The sequence below is a fragment of the Trachypithecus francoisi genome, unplaced genomic scaffold, assembly GCF_009764315.1.
Source record: "Trachypithecus francoisi isolate TF-2019V2 unplaced genomic scaffold, Tfra_2.0 Contig01579, whole genome shotgun sequence".
Taxonomy (NCBI): Eukaryota; Metazoa; Chordata; class Mammalia; order Primates; family Cercopithecidae; genus Trachypithecus; species Trachypithecus francoisi.
The window spans coordinates 17,208,455-17,221,009 of NW_022681442.1; the positions used below are offsets into that span (position 1 = coordinate 17,208,455).

General features: G+C 47.0%; 1 protein-coding gene across 2 annotated transcripts in view; it reads right to left on the bottom strand.

The window, feature by feature from the left end:
* VWA2 (von Willebrand factor A domain containing 2) overlaps window positions 1-8,480 on the bottom strand; it is a 51,412-nt gene extending 42,932 nt beyond the window's left edge. The window contains exon 1 of one of the 2 annotated variants that reach the window (XM_033182025.1): window positions 8,279-8,480. The gene's annotated coding sequence lies outside the window, so the exon portion shown is untranslated. Of the gene's footprint in view, window positions 1-8,013 lie in introns of both variants that reach the window. The other variant, XM_033182019.1, reaches the window with a different exon arrangement.
* Between the last annotated feature and the right edge of the window lie 4,075 nt (window positions 8,481-12,555).

Here is a 12,555-nt window from a genome sequence, read left to right on the forward strand (position 1 = left end):
TATGGGAGATAAGTGGTTAAGGAGGACTAGAAACCCAACCAGGCCTACCAGGGTGCTGGACAGACACAGAGCATTCCTAAGGGAATGTCACCAGAGAAAAAAATACAAATCTGTACAAAAATCTTTACTTTTTTTTTTTTTTGAGATGGAATCTCGCTCTGTCGCCCAGGCTGGAGTGCAGTGGCGCGATCTTGGCTCACTGCAAGCTCTGCCTTTTGGGTTCACGCCATTCTCCTGCCTCAGCCTCCAGAGTAGCTGGGATTACAGGTGCCCACCATCGTGCCTAGCTAATTTTTTGTATTTTTAGTAGAGACAGGGTTTCACTGTGTTAGCCAGGATGGTCTCGATCTCCTGACCTCGTGATCCCCCTGCCTCAGCCTCACAAAGTGCTGCGATTACAGGCGTGAGCCACCGTGCCCGGCCAAAAATCTTTATTTTCACACTTAAAAAGAATCACATCCTCATTCCAACAGCTTTACTAGGCTTGGCCAACCCAGTATGTTACACACTCATTCAGGTACTTGGAACATTACTGCAGAGCTCCTTAACCAATCGAGCCAGGGCAAAGTGGTCACTTACCCCACAGCCAGACTCTGGATTTGTCTCCTGGGAAGACACCATGCCTGGCACAGGCTGAGGGGGCAGCTGCAGTGGAACTCTGCCCCCAGATTACGAGCCAGTGTAAGTAGCACAATTCTCATGGCTAATTTCACTTCAGATTGTCATGTTTATTGATGTGGAGCTTTCTGAATAGGAAGGTTGAGGCACTGCCAGGTGCTCAGTAAAACAAATATTTCTTATAGCGCTCTAGATTGAGGGCAGCAGTCAATGGTAAAATAAATTTCAGTAGCATGTTCCTGACAGGTTATATAGCAGCCCTGGCTCAAGGATTTCTCCCCCTGCACAATTTCTAAGACTGTTTGCTAGTTGATTCTTTGTTTTGGGAATTTGATGGTTTTGATGAATTTGCTGTGATCCAGGGGTGTTCAAGTACTTCTCTGAGCATTGGCCTCTGGCTGGGATTGTGCTTCAACAGTCTTGAAATGAGGTCCCTGGGTCCCTCTGTTACAGTCAGGGAATGTGAATTCAACTCGTGATACTTTTTTTTTGAGATGGAGTTTCTTTCGCTCTTATTACCCAGGCTGGAGTGCGATGGCACGGTCTCGGCTCACTGCAACCTCTGCCTCCCAGGTTCAAGTGATTCTCCTGTGAGCCTTCTGAGTAGTTGGGATTACAGGCATACGCCACCATGTCCAGCTAATTTTTGTATTTTTAGTAGAGACGGGGTTTCACTATGTTGATCAGGCTGGTCTTGAACTCCTGACCTCAGATGATATGGCCGCTCGGCCTCCCAAAGTGCTGGGATTACAGGCATGAGCCACCGCGCCTGGCCCAACCCGTGATATTCTTTTGTAGGTCTCTTGGTATGTGTTTGCCTCAAAAGGAGGCTTCCCAACTAAAAATTTATAGCAAAGTACACCAAGGCTCCAGAGATCCACCTTCTCATCATGCATCTGACCTTCAATCATCTTGCAGGGGGCGGGGGAGGGAGTCCGGGGTGCCACAGAGAGTGGTCCTCCTGGGGGATGGAGCATGTACTGACCACACAATATTCTCAGGCTGTATGGTTATTTCCACGATGCCACCAGATTCTACCTAATTCTAGAATATGCACCACTTGGAACAGTCTATAGAGCTCCTTGGATTTCAAAGCAGTCCTAAAACAAACTATTATAAAACAAATATCCCCACCAGCCGAGAGTCTTCGTGCAGGGTCTTCCTGCTTCAAATAACTAAGAGGCTCAAGTCTTCCCCTGATTTAAGTGAAAATGAGACACCTAACATGGCAAGAGCCAGGATGTCAGGACCTCTCCAGACATGATCAAAGGGAGAAAGGTGGCGGGAAGGATATTGGCCTGCAGCACACACTTCCTGCTAGCTTCCAGCCCTGCGCATGCCAGCAAGAAAGACTCATGATTTCCCTTTCCCCTAAGGACATGTTTGTTTTTTTTCTTCTCTTACTCCACACCACAGAGGCAGAGCAAGCCCCCACCTGCCACCTGTGAGTCACACAGGGGCGAGGCATTGAGGATGCGGTGAAGAGCTTCTCAATGCTGTCTGTAGTCCTTAGGTTCAGGATGATCTTCTTGAGTTACAGCTTCTGACCCTGGGCACTGGCAGGAGACTAAGGCTCAGGCCTGTTAATTATTTATAAAACAAGGATTCTAGCAGCCACTTCCCCAGGCTGCTGTGAGGATAAAGTGGAAGGAAGTACAGAAGGTTCCTGCCACGTAGGAAGGCACCCAGTAAACACAGGCCCCTTCCCTCCATGCTATGAAACCAACTTAAGCAGCCTGATCTCGATCCACTATGTGCCTCTGCTTGCCCAGCTGCATGTTTTTCCCAAGTCGCCCGTTTCTGCTTATTAAAATAGAATGTATATTGGCAATCTGCAAATACACACAGGAGGTCAAATGCCTTCTCCTAGTTGTTTGGTTCAATCAGACGGTGTTGACTCTGCAACCTCTGCGGCACCTCCCTCTCCTGTCCCCCTCAATGCAACCCCTATCGTCACACAGCCCATGCTGAAACTACCGGTGATACGTTTGTCTTGACTGCCAGGTGGCAAATGCCTGAGACTACAGACTGCATCTAGTCTCTGCTGGAACTCCAGAGACCTACATGCCTGCTCCTTGCTTGCTAGATAAACGAAACACCAGAATACCTCCTGCAGGAGGGCTAGAGGGACACTTCCAGGGCATTGTTGCACTCACTGTGTTCACTGCACTCTTTTTTATACCAAGATTAATGAAATGAATGCTATTGCAATGCTGGTGAAGTATTGTTTGCACTCTATTCCCACCCAGTCATCTCAAATAGGCAGCTCATTCCCCTCTCATATCAAAATTTTCCTACGATACCAATTTGACCTCCAAAATACAGCCCTACACCTGGAAAGCTTTTTTTTTTTTTTTTTAAGGGTGAATTCCACAGTAAAAATCAACAGCTGCTACCATGTAATGAGCATTTCTTGTGTGCCTGCCACCAGGCTCAGCCCTTCGTGTCTTCTCTCCTAATCCTCGCAGCCAGCCGGGGAGAGTATATTATCCCCATTTCACAGGTGAGAAAGCTGAGACACAGAGAAGTGAAGTGTTCTGCCCCAGCTTACACAGCTTATCAGTGGATCAGATTCCATTCTGGCCTCCTAGCATCACCTTCACGGTTCTGGGGAAAGCTGCCACAGAATGTTCAACAAGGGAGAGGTGCTGGGGCTGCTGGTAAGAGGGGACACTCTGGCAGAAGTCCAGGCTCCAGAAAGCAGGCTATGAACTAAGCGCAGTTCAGAAGCAGTTTTAAAAATCTGTCACCCTGAATCCTGCACGTTGGCAATTCCATCCCCTGTCCCCCCACCCGCCATCCACCCCACCTCCCGCCGACTAATACCTGCCAGCAGCTCCCACACTCCATCTGGCACAAGATGAGATTTACCAGGGCCCTCTGGTTTCCTACAAAGTAGTTGGGAGTGATCTGCAAGCCAGGGGCTGGAACAGACCACCCATTCTCAGGTACACCTAGCCAAGGTTTTCCATTACACCTCGCTCATCACCTTGGTCCCCTCTGTTCCATTACTCATGCTAATCCCATGTGTTATTTCTGGCTTCTGGAGTTCTCATCCATGGATATAGATGCTCCCCACGCCCCCGATCTCCTCATCAGAGTGTGGCCTTCGGATCCTGGCTCTACGCAGCACCAGCCGCACTTGGGACAGCAGGCATGTGAAGTCTGTTGCAGGATCCCACAAAAATTTCCACTGTGCACTACCCAGGAATTACATTTCCCACGACACAGGAAGAAATAAAAGCCAAAACAAAACTACTTTTTAAAAAAAGAAGAGCTGGATTGGGGATAGCTGAAGGCAGTTTTGCAGGATAATGTCTGCCTTCTCTACCATCGGAAATGAAATGAGTGTAGGGAAAAAGAGGAAACCATTTCTACCTCCTTACAAAATGCAATTCCAGTCCCAAATAGATTAGCCCTCGGCAGCCTCCTCCGAATCAGCAGGATGGAAATCAGAGCCCTTTACAAGAACAGCATACACCTGAACGGGAAGGCTAAAGTCAGAGGTAAAAATCTCCGGTGGGGAAGTCTTTGCTGTAACAATCATCTTGTAACCTTTGACAAAACATTTGGCTCGGGCCCAGAGTGTCAGCAGATGTGGAGGACACATTTCTACTTTAATACGGCAGAGAGCATTTTAAAAGCTGCTTGGGGAAAGTCATGCTCCCCCTAAAAGAATTAGTCAAGTTTCAGAACCCAGTGGCCTGACAACCAAAAGTCAGCACCAAGGAATGAACTACATGCCATGTCCCTGGAAATGTGAATTCCCCGGAGGGTTAGGGAGAAAAGCCGGGAAGACAGGCACAGATCACAAGCCCTCCCACACTCTGCATCTGCAGACATTTTTAGCCAGAAGAGAGTTCATGTTTGTTTTGATGGATGATATCTGAAAATGCTTTAAATTGTACACAATCCGAATTCACTGTGCGGGACACTGGGATTAGCCCTGAGGTGTGGGAGAACACACACAGGACCCAAAGTTGAGAGACAGGATTCCAACCTAGCTCTGCTCCTAGCAGTTGGGTGACTGCAAGCAATAACCTACCCCTGCCTTAGTTCCTCATCTGCCAAATGGGGAGAATCTCAGTTTCATAAACTCCCCCAGTGTTGGTTGTAAAGATTCAGTGAGAAAGGGTAGAAAAGTCTCTGCTAAATAGTAAAACGCTTTCTAAATGAATGATGTTAAAAGTTTATCATTACCTTTAATATATTCATTTCATTTAACAACACTCATAACCTGTAGGGCAGGTATTACCATTTCCATTTTTACAGATGAGGAAATGATCTTGGAGAAGATGAGAGCCAAGGCCACAGAGCGAGAAAACCCCAAGCTTAGAGTCCAGCCCAGGGCTTCTCAGCTATGACCACAGGCACGCGGTACACAGATGCACCGGTACACAGAGGCACATGGTACACAGAGACATGCGGTACACAGAGGTACCAGAACGCAGAGGCACACGGTACACATAGGCACCGGTACGCAGAGGCACCCCAGTATGCAGAGGAACGTGGTACACAGAGGAATGTGGTACACAGGGACACGTGGTACACAGAGGCATCGGCACGCAGATGCACCTGGTACTAGGAGGCATACAGTATGCAGATGCACTGGAAAGAGCAACCATCTGATGTCAGGACACCTGAGCACAAGCCTCCTGGGTAAATTTCTTCACTTCAGTTTCTCAATTTCCTTCTCTGTAAAATGGAGGTAACACCATCCACCCCATTTTCCTGGAAAGGTTGTCGCCAGGATCCCATGAAACCACGATGTGAAGGCTCCCAGGGAAAGGGCAAAGTTTCCTAATTTGAGAGCGGGGAAATCTAGTTCAAGAGAAGAGACTCATGATCAGGAAAGGAAGGGGAGGACTGAGAGTAGTAATCACATTCAAGGGAAGTCAGCAGGTAATGTTGTGGATGGAAGAGGAAAAGTAAGCAGTCCAGAGCTGTTTAGAAGATGAAATGGCACAAAAAGGAAGGACTTCAAATGTATTCAGCTGTCCCAGTGTGCTGCCTTGGGGTTATACAGACACACTTTGCAGGGAATGCACACACACAGTCACCAAGAGACTTCCAATAGCTTCCTCGATGATGGGAGGTGGGGACTTGTTTTATTTTAAAATAGCCTTATTGGATAAAATTTAAAATGAGCAATTCTGTTGCAGCCCTCCCAATTAAACTAGGTTTTCATTTACTGATATGTTAATTCAAAAGTTTGAGGCTAGAAAAGAGGTTGTTCTAAAACAACCTTGTAGTGTTGCTGACCCTCCCCTTGCTATAATTATATGAAATTTCATTTATCCAGTAAAAAGTATTAAGCACCTGCCCTGTGCCCAGTACCCTTCCAGGTGCTGAGGATGCAAGGACAATGCTTTGTAAGATGCACACACGTCAGGGGAGTTATTATCAAAAGGCATTCTCACCAGGAGCTTATCTCTGATGCCATCACTGCCAAATAACGATTCTGTTGTTTATGATGCTCATTAAAAAGCCAGGAGGGGAAATGTCAATGTATATTACTGAGCAAAAGACACCAATCTGAGAAGGCTACATACTACATGATTCCAATCATAAGACATTCTAGAAAAGGTAAAACTATTGAGACAGTAGAAAGATCAGTGATTACCATGGAGTGTAGAGAGGGCAGGATGCACAGAGGATTTTTAGGGTAGTGAAACTATGCTGTTTGATACTATAATGGTGGATTTATGTCATTTTACATTTGTCCAAATGTAAAATGTACAACAGGACAAACCCCAGTACAAACTGTGAACTTTGGGTCATAATGACGTGCCAATGTCAGTTCATCAGTTGGAACAAATGTACCACTGCGGTGGGGGATGCTGATAATGGGGGAGGCTGTGCATGGGTGGGGACAGGAGGTATATGGAATATCTGTACCTTCTGCTCAATTGTGCTTTGAACCTAGCACTCTAAAATTGGGTCTTGGTTTTCTCATCCATAAAAACATGGGCTTCTATGATTCATCCCAGGGGCTTGTGCCTATTGAAGAGAGGGGAAACAGTGGCTGTAATCTCTGGATGGTAGACCAAAAACCAGATTTAAAGAAAATACACTGATGGTTTTCAGCCAGACAGAGATGATGAGGCAAGCAATCCTCTTCTCCAACCTGGGATTTGCCTGGGGACCTAGTCTGAGAAATTCTTATACTACTAGGAGATGGCTCTGGGCTGGATTTCTACAAAAGAAGAGTAAGGCCTGAGGAGCTCTGTACCCCCATCAGTCACAAGAAAGGATGGCTTCAGTCTGCTGAAAGCCAGCAGCATTTACAAATTCATGCCTGTGGCTTTTGCCAACTCTAGTGGTACCTTTCTGACCTCTTCACTTCTCTTCCCTGACTCTTTAATAAATCAACATTTCTTAATATAATGTCACCTTGAGAGCAAAAGAGACCTTGAATTTTTGGGACTCAATCTATAAAACACTTAGAGGTTCTGGGATTTTACTTAAAGCAGCTTATAATTTGAAAAATCTACACACTCTAATTATTCCAATCTCCAAGACATCAAACGCATAGCATGGTGTCCCCATCGCAAGGCCCCTCTCAGCTGGAGCCCTTGATTCCACAATCACAAGCGCCAAGGTGCCCCCACCAAGTTTTCAAGGTGCAGTTCTGAGACTCTCCCATTCACCGTCCCAGCAGGTGGGAGGGATGTGTGGGAAAGGTCGGCTTAGCTACATAAAGTTTTGTTAGCCTTATTGGAAGGGAAGAAGACACGCAGGAAGCAGGGCTGAGCCAGGTGGGGGAAGTCACCAGAATGATAAATCCCTGGACTTCCCATTGCCCAAGCGCGAGGACTCTCTCAGGGCAGCCCTCTCAGGTTCTGCTTGCAGACACTTCGCTGGGGGCACTCGTTTTGCCTGGGAAAACTGCCCCAAGTCCGCCTTAACACCTGTATATGTCCTGTAATGGGGTGTGGGGTGGAGGCGAGCATGTCACCAAATACTTTATTCAAAGGGCGAGTCCCTTTCCGCGGCCGCCAGGGAAGGAGGCCCCGCGACTGTGCCAGGCAGGCAGCTTGGGTTTAATACATGCCCTTCTCCACCCCTGTACCCAGAGCCGCTACCCCCTTACCTGCTGACCGCACCCCTCCCAAAACCCCGCCAGCTCGCCTGGGTCGGACCACGAGGGGCTAGGAGGCCGGCGCGCGCCAGGTGCGCTCTTCCCCCGACGCCGCCGTCCCGGGAAGGCCGCACTCAGGTGCGCGCAGACAATGCGAACAAAGCCCGCACCCTCTGCGGGGCCGCGCAGCCCAGATGCTCTGAGTAGGGGTGACCGGGCTGAGAGGGCCCCAGTCCGGGGAGCTCGAATCAGTCATCGGCAGCCCGCGCTGGTGGGTACCCGGGCGCCAGAGCCAACTCGAGGCTAGGACTCACCGGGAGGAGCGCGGCGACCAGCGCTAGGTGCCCGGGCAGCTCTGCTCACAGGCGCGCGCGTGGCTGGGGCCAGGGGGCGCTACCGGACCACAGGAGGGGCGCCCGGGGCGCGGCTGCCACGTGGGACACCTGTTTGTCTCTCCCGGGAGAGGGCGGCACGACCCGACCGCTGAGGTCGGAGGCACTACTGCCAGGGAGGTGCATCGAGCCCCTAGTGTTTTTTAACGCTGAATCAGCCAAGGTCTGCAAATAAACAAGTACTTACTTCTTCGCGGGTCACCCGGCCTCTGAGCGGTGCAGCAGCGAACACTGTGCCATCAGCTGACTCCTCCACGGGCTTTATAGCTCCTTAAAAAAATATTGACTTTGGTATCTCTTCTATTTGTCGTGGCAACTGCCTTTAATTATCTGTCCCTCCTATTATTGTAGTTGGGTAATAAGCGGACCTTTTGGTCATCATCCTTAAGTCTGGAGGGCATTTGATTTTTTGAAAAAACAAAAAAACAAAGCACAATGCCTAGCATGATGCTTTATACAAAGTAAGCTCTCAATGAACGTTGACTATGACTGCACAATCTATAATTTCCACACTTCATTTAAAAACTGTCAGTGCATGCCTGTTCATTGCATTAAAAAAAAAAAGAAAAAACAGTAGGCAAACTGATAAATCACTCATTTCCCACCACCCAGAGATAATCACTGTTAACATTATGGTGTATGTTCTTCTAATGTCATTCTATCTATGCAAAAATTTGTATATTTTTAGTTCATTCGATACAAAATGTACATTACTCAGATTTTCCACTTCCTTTTTTTGAATGTCTATGTTTTGAGCCACTATATAATGTTTTAACATACTTAACCTATCTGCTATTGTTGAATATTAAACTTTCCATTTTAATACAATTAGATGTATTTGTGCTTTTGTCCAATTACTTCCTTGGAATAAACTACAAAAAGGTAAATTTCTAGGATACAGGTTTTATACAATTTAAGACTTTTGATGCATATTATCAAATTGTCCTCAAGGAAGGTTGACCTGCTTCCTCTTTTCCATGCTCCTTCCTGTTATTCTTGTAAATGTCAATTTGATAGGAAAATAATTTGCTTTATACACCTTTCCTGTCTGTAGTTCTCAGTTAATTTCCAAGCCTTCTGACATTGACAGCTAGTGAAAGTGGCCCCATGGTGACTTTAATGTTGCAAACCTCATTGAAGGAGGCTGGGGGAAGGACTCATTTATCCCAGTAACATTTACTGAGCGCCCAAAAATAAAAACAGGGCCACACCAGAGCAGCAGACATAATGTACCACCAGCATGCCATCCCCACAGGGGACAGCAGTTGGTCTTGAGGTCTAACTGCTGGGGAGGGATAGTCTCTGCCTCTACATCAGCAGTGCCCCAGAGAAATACTGCACAAGCCACATGTGTAATTTTCAATGTTCTAGTGGCCACATTTAAAAAGAAAAGAAAGTGAAAAGAAACAGGCAAGCTGGATTTCAGTATTAACCTAAAGATCCAGAATATTATCTCAACATGTAATCAATAAAGATGTTTATACTGTCTTCAAAGTCCATTTGTTTGTTTTTGAGACACATTCTCACTGTTGCCCGGGCTGGAGTGCACGGGCACGATCTTGGCTTATTGAAACCGCCTCCTCCCAGGTTCAAGTGGTTCTCCTGCCTCAGCCCCCTTAGTAGCTGGGATTACAGGTGCCCGCCACCATGTCCGGCTAATTTTTGTATTTAGTAGAGACGGGGTTTTGCCATGTTGGCCAGGCTGGTCTCAAACTCCTGACCTCATGTAATCCACCCGCCTCAGCCTCCCAAAATGCTGGGATCATAGGCATGAGCCACCACGCCTGGCCAATCCTGTTGTATTCTATACTCACAAGCACATCTCAATTTGGAGTGGTCGCATTTTTAAGTGCTCAATAGTCACATGGGGTTAGTGGCCTGTACTGCTCCAGAGGAGATGTCCAACAAAAGACAAATCCCAGGACCTCAAGAAAGTGGAAATTCTACCTATGACAACCCTTTCCCCGCACCCCTTATGCTGTTTACGTTACCAGCATACTTTGGCCTAATCAGGTTTACCTTGGAGAAGCCACATTTCAACACTGGTTGCTCCTGAAGTATTTGGCATATCTTTAATTCGGGGGTGGGGGTGGTATTTCACATTTTCATTCCGTGATTATGAAGAACTGAAAGTATAACTACAGTGAAGATACCTGTTGCTTCAGACTTCAATGTATAATCGGTCTGTCCGGGATGTGCATGCCAACAGGAGGGTAGAGGCCGTGATGAGTGATGAGTGGGTGACCAGCAGGGGTGGAGTCTTTTTATGCAGAAAGCTGGATAGCTACTTTTGTCATCCATGACATCGCTTCCTTTGTGAAGATTTACAAGGATTCAAAAAACAAAGTTATTATGAATTACCATCATCCTAAGGGGCATGTAAGCTTCTTGCTTCCCAGGAGCTTACCTTACTCATCTTTGCAGCCCAATGCTTGGTAACTTGCACACAGTAAATGCCCTCAGAAATAAATAAAAATCCCATGTCCTCCACTGACTGAAAGGACCCCCTCTTGTCCAAGGGGACTCCAGAGAAATATTTTTGAGACTTAGTCTCGCTCTATTGCCCAGGCTGGAGTGCAGTGGCTGGATCTCGGCTCAATGCAACCTCTGCCTCCCAGGTTCAAGCAATTCTCATGAATCAGTCTCCCGAGTAGCTGGGATTACAGGCGCCCATGACCAGGCCCAGCTAATTTGTGTACTTTTAGTAAAGATAGGGTTTCACCATGTTGGCCAGGCTGGTCTCGAACTCCTGACCTTAAATGATCCGGATAAATCTTAAAAGCAGAGTTCCCAGATATGACTGGAAGAGAGGGGGGACACAGCTTGTTATATCTGTTCCTTCACTATCAGCCATTAGGTTTTTTTGTTTTGAGAAAGGGTCTTGCTCTGTTGCCCAGCCTGGAGTACGGTGGTGTGATCTTGGCTCACTGCAGCCAAGAGCTGCCTTGACCTCCTGGGCTCAATTAATCTTCCCACCTCAGCCTCCCTAGTTAGAACTACAGGTACATGCCACCACACCAGGTTTTTTTTTTTTTGGTAGAGATGAGATTTCCTTGTGTTACCCAGGCTGGTCTTGAGCTCCTAGGCTCAAGCAATCTGCCCACCTCGCCCTCCCAAAGTGCTGGGGTTACAGGCATGAGCCACAGTAACCTTCTTTTTTAAGGGTTAAACAGAAACCAACCCTTTGGGAAAGACTTGCTCCAGCCCTGTTATCTTTGAGGGTCTCACTGTATCCCCCAGGCTGAGGGACAGTGGCACAATCATAGCTCACCACAGCCTTGCTCTTCTTGACTAAGAAACCATCCCCGAGGAAACAAAGAGCCTGACTCAGAGGTGCTCAACAAGCGGCAAATTAAGTCAGAGCTTAATTTGGTCTGTGGCTTTTGACTGTGGAGCCAAGAACAAGGAGAACAAAGTTGCAGGCAGAGACAGACACAGGACATGAGGAACAGAAATACTGCCATCTCCAAGCCAAAGCCACTTAGGTGTGAAACAGGCAGCAATTGTTCTAAGGGTTAATGCATCCATCCCGGCTCCTACTTAAGACAGTGAGAATTATGCACAAAGTTGTATTGGATTTGCTTTTGGGAAACGTGCTTTCTGGCTGAATCAAGTAAACATGGAACAAAGGCACAGGCTTGTGTAATAATCACTCAGCCAACATTTGAAATTTTGTAAGTGCTCTACCTCAACCTGTCAGTACTTCCATGTTATTTCCACCTCCTCTCCAAATTCCCAGTATCATGAATTTTAGTTTTCACATGTCTGCTTTAACTAAGTATTCGTGGAACACATTTAGAGAGGCATCTGGGTGTACCCTGGAGGCAGAGTAGGCACCTGCCTTATAATAAGCATCGGAGTCTGTCTCACTTCCTGGAAGGTTCTCATCACAGGAGATAGGGGCCTCTTCATCAAAGGTTAACACCACAAGGTGTTAAAAACAGCATCCCCTCAGGGTGTTAAGGGAAGCAAGCAAGCATGGAAAAAATGGCTAAGGCTCCACAGCTAGCTAATACCTTAAATGAAGCCAGTTTTAGCTTATCCGAAGCTACAGCCAAAATGCACGAACTTTCCTAGGAAAATCAGACTGCAGCGTGTATATAGGGCAATACCAGAACGTTAATGGTTGGTTCTCTGGGAGAGCCATGTGCAGTTCTCACCCTGTGAGATTGGGCGGTAATTTACTTCTAACAGAACTTCACCACCTTAATTCTGGCAAGGAAAACCATTCTACCATCCTTTCTTAACTGCCTGCATGTTTAGAACCACAGGTTACTCTCCAATTTCCTTTATCTGGAAAAACAACCACTCTGACAATTTTGTATTAAGAGCTATTTGGATGCAAGTTGGGCCACAAAACCACCTACTGGTGAGGAGCCCAGGTGTCCTCTTTGGCTGATCCCAGAAGAGCTCAACTTGCCAAATCCAGGCAGCTGTGTTGGTGAGGAGCCTATTAGGTAACAC